We start from the raw sequence: 13244 nt of genomic DNA, 5'->3' as shown, positions 1-13244 counted from the left end.
CCTGTGTGTTTTTCTTTTGTTTTAGAAAATAATTTAATTTCTTAGTCCCATCTCCCTGCCCAACCAAAGAGTATATATATACTCCATGACAGGCTGACTGTGAAAGGCTCAATGTTCTGTGCTCTCATCACATCCACTAACACACATACAGTTCTCCAACAAGTAGAACAATGACCATGTCATTGATGGGAACATCACATCCACTAACACACATACAGTTCTCCAACAAGGAGAACAATGACCATGTCATTGATGGGAACATCACATCCACTAACACACATACAGTTCTCCAACAAGGAGAACAATGACCATGTCATTGATGGGAACATCACATCCACTAACACACATACAGTTCTCCAACAAGTAGAACAATGACCATGTCATTGATGGGAACATCACATCCACTAACACACATACAGTTCTCCAACAAGGAGAACAATGACCATGTCATTGATGGGAACATCACATCCACTAACACACATACAGTTCTCCAACAAGGAGAACAATGACCATGTCATTGATGGGAACATCACATCCACTAACACACATACAGTTCTCCAACAAGGAGAACAATGACCATGTCATTGATGGGAACATCACATCCACTAACACACATACAGTTCTCCAACAAGGAGAACAATGACCATGTCATTGATGGGAACATCACATTCACTAACACACACACTAGTTCTCCAACAAGGAAAGGAAAGAAAGGTGATGTAATAATGGAGAGTTACCATAGAATAACCTGAAAACTCAAGAATCTCAGCAGATTGCCTGGAGAGAAGGCTCAGCAGTTAAGAGCACTGACTGCTCTACCAGAGGACCTGGGTTTAATTCCCAGCACCCACATGGCAACTTACAGCTGTCTGTAACTCCAATTCCAGGGGACCCAACACTCTGGACATGCAGGCAGGCAGAATACCAATGTATATAAAATAATTAAAAAAAAAAAATCTCAACAAACTCCAAATTAGATAAGTCAAAGAAACACTAGGTACAGCCAAGTTAACCTATAAGACAAACACTAAAGTCAGCACACACAAAGACCAACATTCAAATAAGGCTAAGTTCTCTGGGGAAGGGGGTGGGTAAGAGGGCATTGAGATGAACTAGTCAAAGTACTGAAATGAAAATTTGGTCAAGAATTCTGTACCCAACCAAACTGTCAGTAATGGAGCTTTCCCAGATAAAGACAGAATTAGTGGCCTGCCTCATGAATTCTAAGTCTTTCAGTGTGGAAGGAAATGGTACCAGATGGGAAATCAAATTCAAACAGATAAAAAGCAAGTACAGAGGCAATAAAGTTTGCATAGTTTGGACAGTGGTGGTGCAAGCCTTTAATCCCAGCACTTGGGAGGCAGAGGCAGGTGGTTCTGGGTTCGAGACCAGCCTGGTCTATGAATTGAGTTCCAAGACAGCCAAGGCTGTTGCACAGAGAAACCCTGTCTCAAAAAACCTAACTTAATAAATAAATAAATTCTAGATGGATTTTTTTTTGGGGGGGGTCACAAAAATGACCGGGAGACTTATTATGGAAGCTCCCCCTATCGCTTAGGCTTGTCCCACTAGCTCTTATAACTTAATTAACCCATTTCTATTCATCTACATGTTGCCTCGGGGCTTTTAACCTCTACTCTGTCTTTCATGTCCTGTTTCCTCTCAGTGTCCTCTGATGTCTCTCATTCCTAGATTCATCTTCTCTTCCTTTCACAGAACCTCTTCCTGCCTTGCTATTGGCCATTCAGCTTTTTACTAAACCAACCAGAAGGCACCTTGACAAAGACACATCTTCACAGTGTACAAAAAGATTATTTCACATTCCCCCCTGATAAAGCATTTCTGTAATTATTCTTTATCAATAAAAACTTGAGAATGACAAATATGAACCTGAATGATCTGAAAGTGACCAGTGACCTCCTCTCATTCCTCAATCCAAAAGGGCTGAGACTCTCTCCAAGCTCTGCTCTACTACTTCCTGTGTCTCTCTATCTGTCCTTGGTCCTCCAAAACCTCTATGGCTAATTTTGGTCAGCTAGTAGCTAGCTCGGCCCTCTGATTCAAAGTCTCAGGAGCATGAGAATGCAATCAAAATATTCCACAACAATGAGTAAATAAGGTCCACATAGAAATTATCATACTAGAGGGCTTAATGTTGTATTAAATATTAAAATGTTGGTTTTCCATATTAAATCCTTTCCTAGCTTTATAATCTTTGTTTTAATTACTTTCTTGCTGGTTGTTTTAATGATGCAACCAAACCTACGGTGGATTAATACTAACTTAGTTTTGATTAAAAAGAAAGAGAAATGTTTTAACATAGCTCCCTCCTTTGTGCCATAATGGTCATTTTTGTTACATCTCTGTCATATAAAAATGTCAAAGAAAAATGAATAGTTAAGAATAGAAAAATGGGTAATAATAAAAAATGAAATAAAACACACACATACAAGAAACAAAACAAAACAATAACACAAGATATACATCAAAACCTACAAACCAAAACCAAGGAAACAGGAAACAAACTCCCTATCTTCAGGTCAAAGTGGATCTGTATCCATTTCTGAGAGATGAGCACTCTCCATGTCTGTCACAACTGAAGTCTGAGCATTGGCTCTGCAGCCATGCGCCAGCTTCTCTGCAGTGTGAGGAGGAGAGCACACCCCAGCCAGCATTCTATAAGAACAGAGTCTACAACTCACAGTGGCTCCTGCTGAGGTCACAGCCCCACAGCCAAATTCCTCTGGTCCGCCCGGCCCCTCAGTCCTTCATCCGTTTATAAAATAATCACACAGAGGCTTAATATTATTTATAGTCTGTATGGCATATGGCAGGCTTCTCGCTAGCTAACTCTTACAACTTAACTCAACCGTAACTATTAATCTATACGTTGCCACATGGTCGTGGCTTACCAGTACTTTCACATCTTTCTTCTGGCAGTGTCTGGCATCTCTCTCTACACTCTGCCTTTCTCTTTCCTGTCTCTCTCCTGGATTTCTCACCTGCCTCTAAGCTGCCTTGCCATAGGCCAACACAGCTTATTTATTAACCAATGGGAACAACATATATTCACAGCATACAGAAAGACATCCCACAGCAGGACATGATATTTAAGATGGATCTGAGGAAGGATGGAAGCCTACCATGATATGACCAAATGGAAGAAAGATTGCCCCAGGTAGAGAGGACAGTGAAGAGCAGTCAGTGAGGTCAGGAAAGGTCTTGTGTGCAGTGCTCTTAGGGAGGTTGACTGGAGCAGAGTGAGTAGATGAAGTACTAATACTAATACTGCTAGTACTGAGTACTACTACTACTAATAGTAAGTGTGGTACTGACACGGGATAGCTGAAATCATGCAAAGTTTGTAGGCATGCCAAGCATTTGGATCTAGTTTTGATTTTTTATTAATGAATAAAATACCACACCAAAACTTAATGTTTTAAGTTAACAAACATCTCATTTAAAAACAACTCTTAGCCCCCTTCCTACAACGGTTGACTGCAGTCTGTCTCCTTCACCAGCAGGGACACAGCCTTCCAGGTTCACACACTTGATAGGGCCAGGCTAGAGAAAGGCCAGGCAGAGCGGCTCACCATACTGCCAGTGGTGAGGAGACGCAGGACCGCACACTCGCATCAAATCCTCTGACGAGAGAGAGCCCAGCATCTTTCCTCTCCACCTGCCCAGACTTGGACAGCCACTATGAGCCCTGCGCTTCCATTCCCCAGCTGGTAAGTGAGAATTCATCTTTGTGTGATAAACAGCTATAAGATGTAGGTGTAGAACTGAGGACTCCGGCCACAGGGAAAGGAGGTAACCTGAGAAGGAGCTCTGCAAATTTCCAAGAGTATCTCCTATAGAGGTATTCCCCTGCCTCAGGGCAGTGGGAGGCAGATTCTGTTCCAGCTTCCCCAAATCCAGGCTTCCATTGGTTGCTCAGCCCAGGGCACAGCAGTGAGACCCAAGGCCAGGTGCCCTTGTTGGGCCTGCAAGGCTCTCTACAGCCCTCACAGAAAAGCCCACCTTGGCTGGGCCTCCTGGAACACTGCTGAGTAGCCTGGCGTTACAACAGCCCCCACCGCCGCCAGCTTCCAGGGTGCAGGACTTCTGTGTGGTGGCCCCCACTTGGCTTTTCAAACCCCTGCTGCTCCACCGAATATGGACCCTTGGTTCTACTCTAGGGCCGACATCGGGTGAGGGGCTGCTGCTCTGCTATCGTTTCTTCGCCCTGTCTTGGTCACGTGGTGCCTGGGGGCCCTCCTGGGTCGTTACTGTTTACATTCTTAAGTTACACAGGGAGCTGAGAGATGGCTGGGTTGGTAAAATGTTGACTGCACCATCATGACCAAGTTTGACCACCAGACCCTCAGAGAGGAGGGCAGGTGATTTTTGTCTATCCAGCATCTGACCCCATAGACATCTCCAGGTTCAGTGAGTGACCCTGTCCCACAAGTCAAAGGCAGACAGAAGCTGGGGCAGTAGTCGGAGGTTGACCTCCGTCTTCCACACACACCCCTACATACACATGTGATGTTTAAAAATAATTAAACATCCAAATAATAATGAGGTATGAATCATAAAAGTTGAAAACCTGATTTCCACCCAATTTCACTTCCTTCCCAGGGAATAGCTGAGCTGGCCATCCTGCAATAACATTTCATGAGTTCATAAGTCTCTACCTACATTCAAAGGGCATTGGAAGTAACATCCATAGTGTAACTTCATTATTCAGACTTAATGCAGAAACTTGATCTCACCAGTAAGGCATGTTCTCTGGACCCTGGCAGAGTGTTCTGCAGTTTGGCTGTAGGACCATTTATTTGACCAATTTTCTTTTGTAGATATCTCGGTTTCTTTTTAATGTTTTTCTACTATGAAGAAAGCTAAGAAAAAAAGTCCCTGGGCACAGATCATGCAAATCTGCAGCAGTCTCTGTGATGTGTGGTCCAGGTCTGCACAAACTGCAGATGCTAGCCGGGCAGTGGTGGCACCCGCCTTTGATCCCAGCACTCGGGAGGCAGAGGCAGGCAGGTCTCTGTGAGTTTGAGGCCAGCCTGGTCTACAGAGCAAGATCCAGGATAGCCAGGGCTGCACAGAGAAACCCTGTTTCAAAAACCCAACACCAAATAAGCAGAACTGCGGATGCTGGCTCCCTCTGCCCATCAGTTCTTCCTTAAGTGTTACTTCTGTCCTGTGTTGAGTCTCGGGATCACTCATGCTTTCTCTGTCTCTCTTCTCTTGTGCTCTATGATTAGTCAGTCTCTCCCACACTCATGTCCAGTCTTTCCGCACTCCCAGCAGTTAAGAACACTAGCTGCTCTTGCAGAGGACCCAAGTTTGGTTTCTAGCACCTACATGGTGGTTCACAAACCAGCACTACCTCCAGATCTAGTGGCTCTAACTCTCTCTTCTAACCTCTGAGGGCACCAGGCATGCACAAGGTACCCATACATACATGCAGGCAAAACATGCGTAGACATAAATAAAGTAAGTCTTTTTAAAAGAATTGTCCCTAGCACAGGGTTAGAGAAAGGCTATGTCAGGCCCTGCCCCAGTTCTGGGGAGCCGTGGTACTGTATATGCTTCTGTCCCTCCAGTACACTGTGCGGCTTGTCCTGAACACTGTATAGCCATGTTAATGAACAGACGGCAATAAGATCCACTGCCTTGGGCATCCTCCTGTCTCTCTCTCCCCAGAACTAGGACTACAAGCTTTTCTAAAGCCTTGGTCCTGGCACTGGGACTCAGGTCAAGATGTTGCCCAGCACACACTTTATGAACTAAGCCATTTGGATGCCCCTCTTTTTACTCTTTACATTGGTTAATGTTACTAATTTCATTCACTGTTCTTTTTTTTTTAAGTTTTTTCTAACTCACAGCTGGTCAAAGTGACAAGAATAAGTGTTTGTGGGGTGCTCAGTCACAAACAGGACATCTGTCTCACATCCCCCTTCCTCCTAAACCCAGAGATGAGCAAATAACAAATTCGTAGCTTTCCTTCATGTGACAGTGTCTTTTGTCCCTTCCCCGTGTGTGTCTGAAGTAAGTGTGGGTGCCCACATCCACTGAACACATGTGGAGGTAGAGACTTCTTGGGGTGTCGGTCCTTACCTTCCGTCCTGTTGAGACTGAGTTTACTTTTGCTGTTGGACTGAGGAGGCCAGGCTCACTGGCCCACATGCTCTCAGAACTCTGGCTAGCTCTCGCTCACCATAGAAGCCCTGGAAGGATAAGAACATGCTGACGTACTGGCTTCAGATGGGCTCTGGGGATTTGAACGTGGGTCCTTAAGCTTGCCTAGCAAGTGTTTTACCTACTGATCCATCTTGATGGGGCCTCTTCATTTTTGTGTTTATTGAATTTATTAGGTTTACTTAGTGTGTGTGTGCTGTGCACATCCACACTCAGAAGCCACCAACCATGCATGTGAAATCAGAACCCTTGGGAGTCAGTTCTCTCCTTCTTCTGTGTGGGATTTGATGATGGACCTTAGTCATCAGACTTGGTGGCAAGTGCCTTAACCCACTGAGCCATTCACTGACCCCCCCTTTGTTTCCCCCTCCATTTTGAAATGATAATTTTCTCAGTTATAGAAACTATGGCTGACAGATTTTTTTTTTAATCACTTGTAAACCATGCCACTGACTTCTGGTCTTCATGACTTCAGATCTTCTGTCCCTCGACTGGTCTTCCTCTATAGGCACTGCATTAATCTCAGGCTGTTCAGAGATTTGTTTGTTTGTTATGTATTTAGGCTGTTAGTTATTTTTGGCAGTTGAATTACTGTGTGTTTGGGTGTTGATTTGTTTCAGTTTATCCTGTTGGGCTTTGCTTACTCTTAGAACTCTGAGGTTTTATGTCTCTGGCCAACTTTGGGAGATTGACAGACACCATTCATTTGGGGACTCTTGAGCCCCACCTTCTTCCCGTTTTCTTCTGGAACTCTAAAGATACGACTGTGAGATAGTCTAGGTGTGTAGGAGAGACTCTCCCAGGTTGCGAAGGCCCTTGGTGTTTGTTTATTTTCACTGTGGTTTTCTCTAGTTTTCAAATGTATCCTACCGAGGTCTTCATGAGTTTAGGCTTTATCTCCTGCCGTCTCCACTTTAACACTGTGTCTGTCTAACAAGTTTTTCATTTCAATTGTGTTTTTCAGTCCGACGATCTCCATATTTGCCAGTGTCTGTTTCTTTGCTGAGAGCCAGGCTGAGGCTGGTTTTCATTTGTCTCGAGAGAATCTGTGAAGCATTCTTACTGTGACCCTTCCAATCCTTGTGAAATAATGTCAACATGATTCATTTCAGTACTTGCGTGGGTAGGTTCTTGTTGTTGTTTTCCTCATTAAATGTGCGTTTTCCCTGAGTTTTCATAGGACCAGTGCCTTTCATTGTATCCCCGACATGTTGGCTCTTCTGCTCTGGGACTCTGGGTGGGACTTGAGGCTCCGCAGTGAGCAGAGGCCCGCCTCTCTGGAGTGGAGGCTGGCTTCGGGCTGCAGCTGTGGCTCGTGCTTCCAACACCAGTGTGTTGTGTTTTCCTGATCTTGTGATGCTGCTCACCGGCCTGTTTGCTCTGGCATTCTAGGGCTCTTTCTGGGTCTCTGCTGCTGCTCTCTGACAGGACACAAGTTGCTTCTCTGTCCCAGCTGCTGTGTGCCAGGGCCACCTTCTGCCGAGGCAGATGGGAGGAAATGAAGCCATGGGCCGATAGCCCCTCAGGCAATTAGATTCAAACAAAGCACAGCAACAGTTTGCTTTGCTGATGCTGTCTCAATGGATGGCTGGCCGCTCGCCCAGTTCTGGAGAGGGGGTGGTCAGCCCAGCATGGGTTTGAAGACAGAGGAGGCCACCCCACTTTTCCCTGTTGTAGGGCTAGGGAGAGTCATTTTTCCTTTTCCTCCTCTGTGTCTGTTAGAGGTCTCAGGCCTCTTTGTCATCCAGTCTGGGGTCTTCTGGGGGGACAAAAGGGAAACACAGGCATTTGAGACCTTGTTTCACCTGGATTCTAAGCACTCTCATGGGTCTGCCTTCTTCTAGAGGCCCAGAGTGGTGTACCATTGCCCGGGAATTCTTTCTAGGGCGTTCATTTGTTTATTTTTGTCCTGCTTTTTTAAAGGAGGTCTCATCTGTAGTCCAGGGGGACTCTGAACTGTGATCCTCCTGCCTCAGCAGCCCAAGTACTAGGATGACTGCAAACAGGCATAGGCACGAATCTTAAATGGTCTTATTAATAAAACCTCAGTGCCAGCTATTGGGGTGAATTCTGAAAGATCAGAGAGACAGAACAAGCCATAGCTAACCTCACCTTGCCAACTTCTCAGCTGATCCTTTTTCCTCAAACTGGAAGCCTCTAAGTCCTCACCGGAATGAATCTTAGCTGAACTGCTGCTCAAAAGCCTAAAAGCTTAAAAAGCCTCTAGTTCCTGGTCCTCGCGCCTTATATTCCTTTCTGCTTCCTGTCATCACTTCCTGGGATTAAAGGCATGTGTCCTTCCCAAGCAAGACATGAGATCTCAAGTGCTGGGATTAAAGGCATGTGTCACCATGCCTGGCTGTTTTCAGTGTGGCCTAGAAGTCACAGAGATCCAGATGGATCTCTGCCTCTGGAATGCTAGGATTAAAGGCATGTGCTACCACTGCCTAACCTCTGTTTAATATAGTGGCTGTTCTGTTCTCTGACCCCCAGATAAGTTTATTGGGGTGCACAATATATCGATCACATGGGCCCTCATACTTGGTGGGCAGGTTAGTTTTAATTTGCCATAATCTAGGATTATCTGAGAAGAGAATCTCAATGGAGTTATTGCCCAGATCAAACTGGCCTCAGTACCATGTCTAGCAGGAGGCAGACTAATTGTTAATTCATGTAGGGGGTGGGGGATGCTCTTGTGATCTTGTCTTATGCTGCTAGGGGTTGGGGGCTCCGCCAGCTGAGTGGGGAGCTTCCTGGCTGTCACTCTGTGAGTCGGTAAGGGTGCCATGCAGAGGAGAAGCCAGGGAGGTAGGAGGGCCCGTGTGGGCAGTGCTGGTCCTCCAGGATTTCATCTTCCACTGGCCCTTCCCTCCCCTTCCTTCCCCGCTTTGGGTTGCTGGGTAGTAGAGGAAAAGGCAGGAAATAGAGCAAACAGAGCCCAGAACGGGGTCTGGCTGTTGGAGTTGAGGGGGTTAATTACTTTGTTTCTGTTTCTCTACCTCTAACAGGAGTTTGTGGAGTTTAAATGTGATGCGGTTTGTTAGACAGTCTGAGGCGTTACCCTATGGGTATGTGCTCTCTATAAAATACCATGGGCGATTTTAAGATAAGCCTGAGCGTGCAGAGGACTCCGCTCCTGTCTTGTACTCACTCTCTCCCTTGAGAGTTTTCCCAGCATCCTTCACAAATAGGAAAGCCCTTGCAAACCCCCCAGCTGTCTTCTGAACCCCAAACATGCCTGGAATATCATTGCTCGTGATCATCAAGACGCAGCCATATGAGACTATTTCTGAAACAACGTGAGAGAAGGCTGTGGACTCCTGAGGTGTGACAGGCTTCCTGAAAAGTCAGCATCCTTGCCATCAGAAAGCAGTACGTACCTCCTGCTGGACTGTGTGGAGGGGCCGCTTCATACCCTCTTGTGTGACTGCAGCTGGGGATGGGGTGGATGGAAAGACTGTGTTGATCTCCTGACCAGAGGAAGAGGAAAGAGATGAGGAAATCCCCAGACACAGGTGTGTAGGCGCCACCCAAGCACACTGAGGTAGGTTAGTTTCCAGTTCCTTTTCACTCATTGGTAAGTATTTATTGAATAGTCTGTTTCATGTCATTTGTCCTCCTCAGGGAAGACACTGAATGCTGACAAGATGCTAGTGGTGTCATTTGTGTGGCAGGAAGGCCTCCACTGAAGAAGTAAGGTAAACGGCGGAGTCCAGACATATAGAACTGGATCGCTAAACAGCCAGGTCAAGAACGAAGAAGACACTAATATTCAGGACCCATACAAAGTTCCCCGTCCTTTCAGGACACAAGGTCTGCCGCAGCAGCACTGTCACAGAGGGGCGGATAGCAGCACCCACAACCTGGCCTCATATAATCAAGTCCAGACGCCGTTGCCCAAAGAGAGCTCTGCACCATTCACAACCATGACCCGGATCATATTTCAAAAGTGTCAAATCAAAGCTGCCCCACCAAAACCCAGTTCTTAATGACTCCCTTATGCATTTCACATCTTGAACACAAAACTGGGGTGTCCTTTGGGGAGTAGACTTCAGACTTAGGAAAACAAACCCTAGCTGGTATGATCCTTTGTGAAACCCACACCGAGGGGTTGGCCGTGCACCATGGAGTTATTTACTGCCTCACTTAAATGTTTGCATTTAAAAAGCCACATCTCAGAGTCATCATAATGTTTACAGAGGAAGGGGAATGAGAGTTGGAGGAAATTTCGTAGGACTCTGGGCATTTAGGCATATTAAAACCCCACCGAGGCTGTCATTGTGCCCAGTGCCATTAAGAGTGAGAGTTAAAGACCTATCATGTCTGCACGTTCAATCCTGGTATCTTTCCTGAGGGACAGTCCAGACAGGGGACTGACTGGTCTATTCAGCTGAGAATATCAGGTTAGTTAGTAACAAGGGCTAATCCTTTCAAAGAATAGAAAAGAATCCTTCAAGCTGATCAGCAAAACACAGACAGAGTGACAGATGGATAGACAGCTGGGTAGAAAGACTGTGAGATGGGGTGCATAGAGGGATGGCTGTTGAGGTGTCCGGAGAGCGTTTAGGTTGAAAGTAATGCCATTACCTTTTGGACAATAGCAGCTTCCTGCCCTCAGGTCACTAGTTCACCATGACTGTGTCTCACAAAGACTATGTCTCACCTGCAGCCTTGGGAGGCACTCACTCGAGTTGAGGGACAGGGGGTCTGCCGGACGACAGCTTGAAAGGTCCTGACATTCTCGAGTATGGAAAGCACCATGTTCATCCTTTCAGTTCACAGATATTAGAGTTCACTCTGCACTGGGGACAGAAGAAACTCGGTTCATGAAACGTAACTGGCTGGTCCCTCCGGTCCCACGTGCAGAGTCATCAACAGCCACAGAAAACGGCGTAAGCCGAGCGTTCCATTTTCACGTCCGTTGCTAGGACAAACACCCTGACCAAAGGCAGTGTGGCCCACAGTTCCAGGCCACATTCCATCACTGAGGGAAGGCAAGGCAGGAACCTGCAGGTAAGGAGCAGAGGGAACTGTGAGTGTGTGACACCCTGAGTGAGCGTGTGCTATTGGCCTGAGTACAGCCACATCATGGACTCCAGTGCCTCAGCCCCATGGGAGTGGCAAAGCCTTCCATGGGCGAGGCTCGGAGGATGGCAAAGCTTTCCTCAGGGCTCTGAGTGCAAATGATTGGCCAGTGTGGCAAACACAGCTGTAGCCTTTCTGCTACGGGATGTCTTCAGGGTGAGGCTGCTTGCTTTCAGAGATCGCCTCCAAGACGACCCAACCCCTCCCCATGTGCTGCACCTAATACACACTGAGGTTCTCTAACTGACCCCAGACCTTAGCACAACTGACACCATGATGTAAGGACCATTCAAGCCTTGGAAACCAGCACAAAGGCAGTACCACAGCCAACATGAGAACAAAGACCTAGTCCATCAAAGTCCATAGTTCTGGGAAAGTGCCTAAATGTACTGACCTTGCTTCTGTATTCAGCTTCTGGCTAACTGTTCTTGCTAACAGAGGTGTGTTGACCTAGGCTGTGGTTTTTGTTCTCAAAAGCTCATCCTGAGAAAGGCTGGGGACTGCACTCAGGTCTAGAACATCCAGAGTAGTCGCCAGCTGGCTGATGAAGACTTTCTATTGGCTTGAACCCGTGTCTGAGTGGTCTTCTCTCGTGAATCCCCCCCCAACCCCGCCCCAGGGCGTCTAGCTGAATGTGTGCCAACTGACTTGTGTCTTGGCCTGAGCTTCCTCATAAGCAGAGTCTATGGAAGGAGTTTTGCACGAGACCAATCTGGGAAACTCCTTGGGGGAAGTCAGGAAGGGAGGCACATCTAGGGAGCAGTTGGTGGCCAGGCTCCACAGGGGCAGCTGGGGCCCAGTCCTGTGGAGACACTGGGTTCACAGCTCGGCCTAGGACAGTCTCCTTAGGCATGTTTTAGGTACACTCCAACACCCACCTCAGGCCTCTCACAGACACATGACTACAGCTTCAGAGGATCCTGATGCCCTCTTCCGGCCTCTGTGGGCACCAGCACATCGTGGTGCCATAAACACAGAGAGATACATAAAGAAAAAATAAAATACATCTTTGAAATGTTATTTAATTAGTTAAATCAAAACTATCTGTGGGCTGGGGACGGGGCACAGCGGTGGAGAGTTTGCGGGGCATGTCCCAAAGCCCTGGGTTCAACTCTACAGAAGTCATATAAAGAACCCAACAGATAAAGCAGCCCCCAAGTGACCTGAGAATTGTAAGAGGAAACAAACCTTTTCCTCCCCGTGTTGATTGTGGTCCTGGTGACTCATCACAGCAACAGAAACACTAAGACACAGGGTCTTGTTTCTGTTTCGGATTGGTTTCAGTTTTCCAGTGATCCTGCCCTGTAGGCGTCCAGTGGGTGTATTTTCCTGCTGTTCATAGGTGAGGAATCTCCACCCCCATCTCCCTTGCCCACCACCCCACAGGGCAGGATCACCTAGCTGCCCTCATCTGCAGCACAGACACCTGAACAAGATTCTCTGCTGATCTGTGCTTTGAACTTCCTTATTCTGCAGTCACAGTTTTTCTCAGGGAACATGTCATCTACTTAAACACCCCCTCCCTGTCTAAGGCCCTCGGCTTACTTTTTTCTGTTAGCTCTGCTCTCCCTGAATGATTATCAATCCCTGGACCCCGAGTCTGTGCCTGCTTCCTTCAGGGATCGTCTGAAGTCTTTGGAAGACAGTGGCTCCTGGGTGCTGATTTCCTGCAGAGTCTCAAGTATACAGGCCTATTGGGGCACGGAGTGAAGGGTCGGGGCTGGCAGGCCTGGCAGGCCTGCCTCTGAGGCTTCTCGGTCTGGCAAAGGTCACTATTCTGGGAAGTGGAGAGGAGCCTTCCACACAACCAGAAGCTCTAAGGGCCTGGAATCAGAGCAGGATTTTCTCACCCAAGTCCCTTCCCCTGTCTCCTGACAGGGGCCTTCTCCACCCTTGTCAGTCTCTGAGGAACAAGAACCAATAACTTGGGTACCACAGTCACTGCTGTCAACTACAGTTGAGGCTGA

General features: G+C 47.0%; 1 long non-coding RNA gene across 1 annotated transcript; it reads left to right on the top strand.

Moving 5' to 3' along the window:
- Positions 1 to 2414: 2414 nt before the first annotated feature.
- On the top strand, positions 2415 to 12296 carry LOC143273501 (uncharacterized). The gene is made up of 4 exons (XR_013051659.1): positions 2415 to 3731; positions 7157 to 7315; positions 9201 to 9736; positions 9817 to 12296. It is a non-coding gene; the product is annotated as an uncharacterized LOC143273501 (long non-coding RNA).
- The last annotated feature ends 948 nt before the right edge of the window (positions 12297 to 13244 follow it).

The sequence above is a fragment of the Peromyscus maniculatus genome, chromosome 5 (assembly GCF_049852395.1).
Source record: "Peromyscus maniculatus bairdii isolate BWxNUB_F1_BW_parent chromosome 5, HU_Pman_BW_mat_3.1, whole genome shotgun sequence".
NCBI classification, from domain to species: Eukaryota; Metazoa; Chordata; class Mammalia; order Rodentia; family Cricetidae; genus Peromyscus; species Peromyscus maniculatus.
The sequence above is the reverse complement of the archived record's forward strand: the minus strand, read 5'-3'. Positions and strand labels throughout refer to the sequence as shown.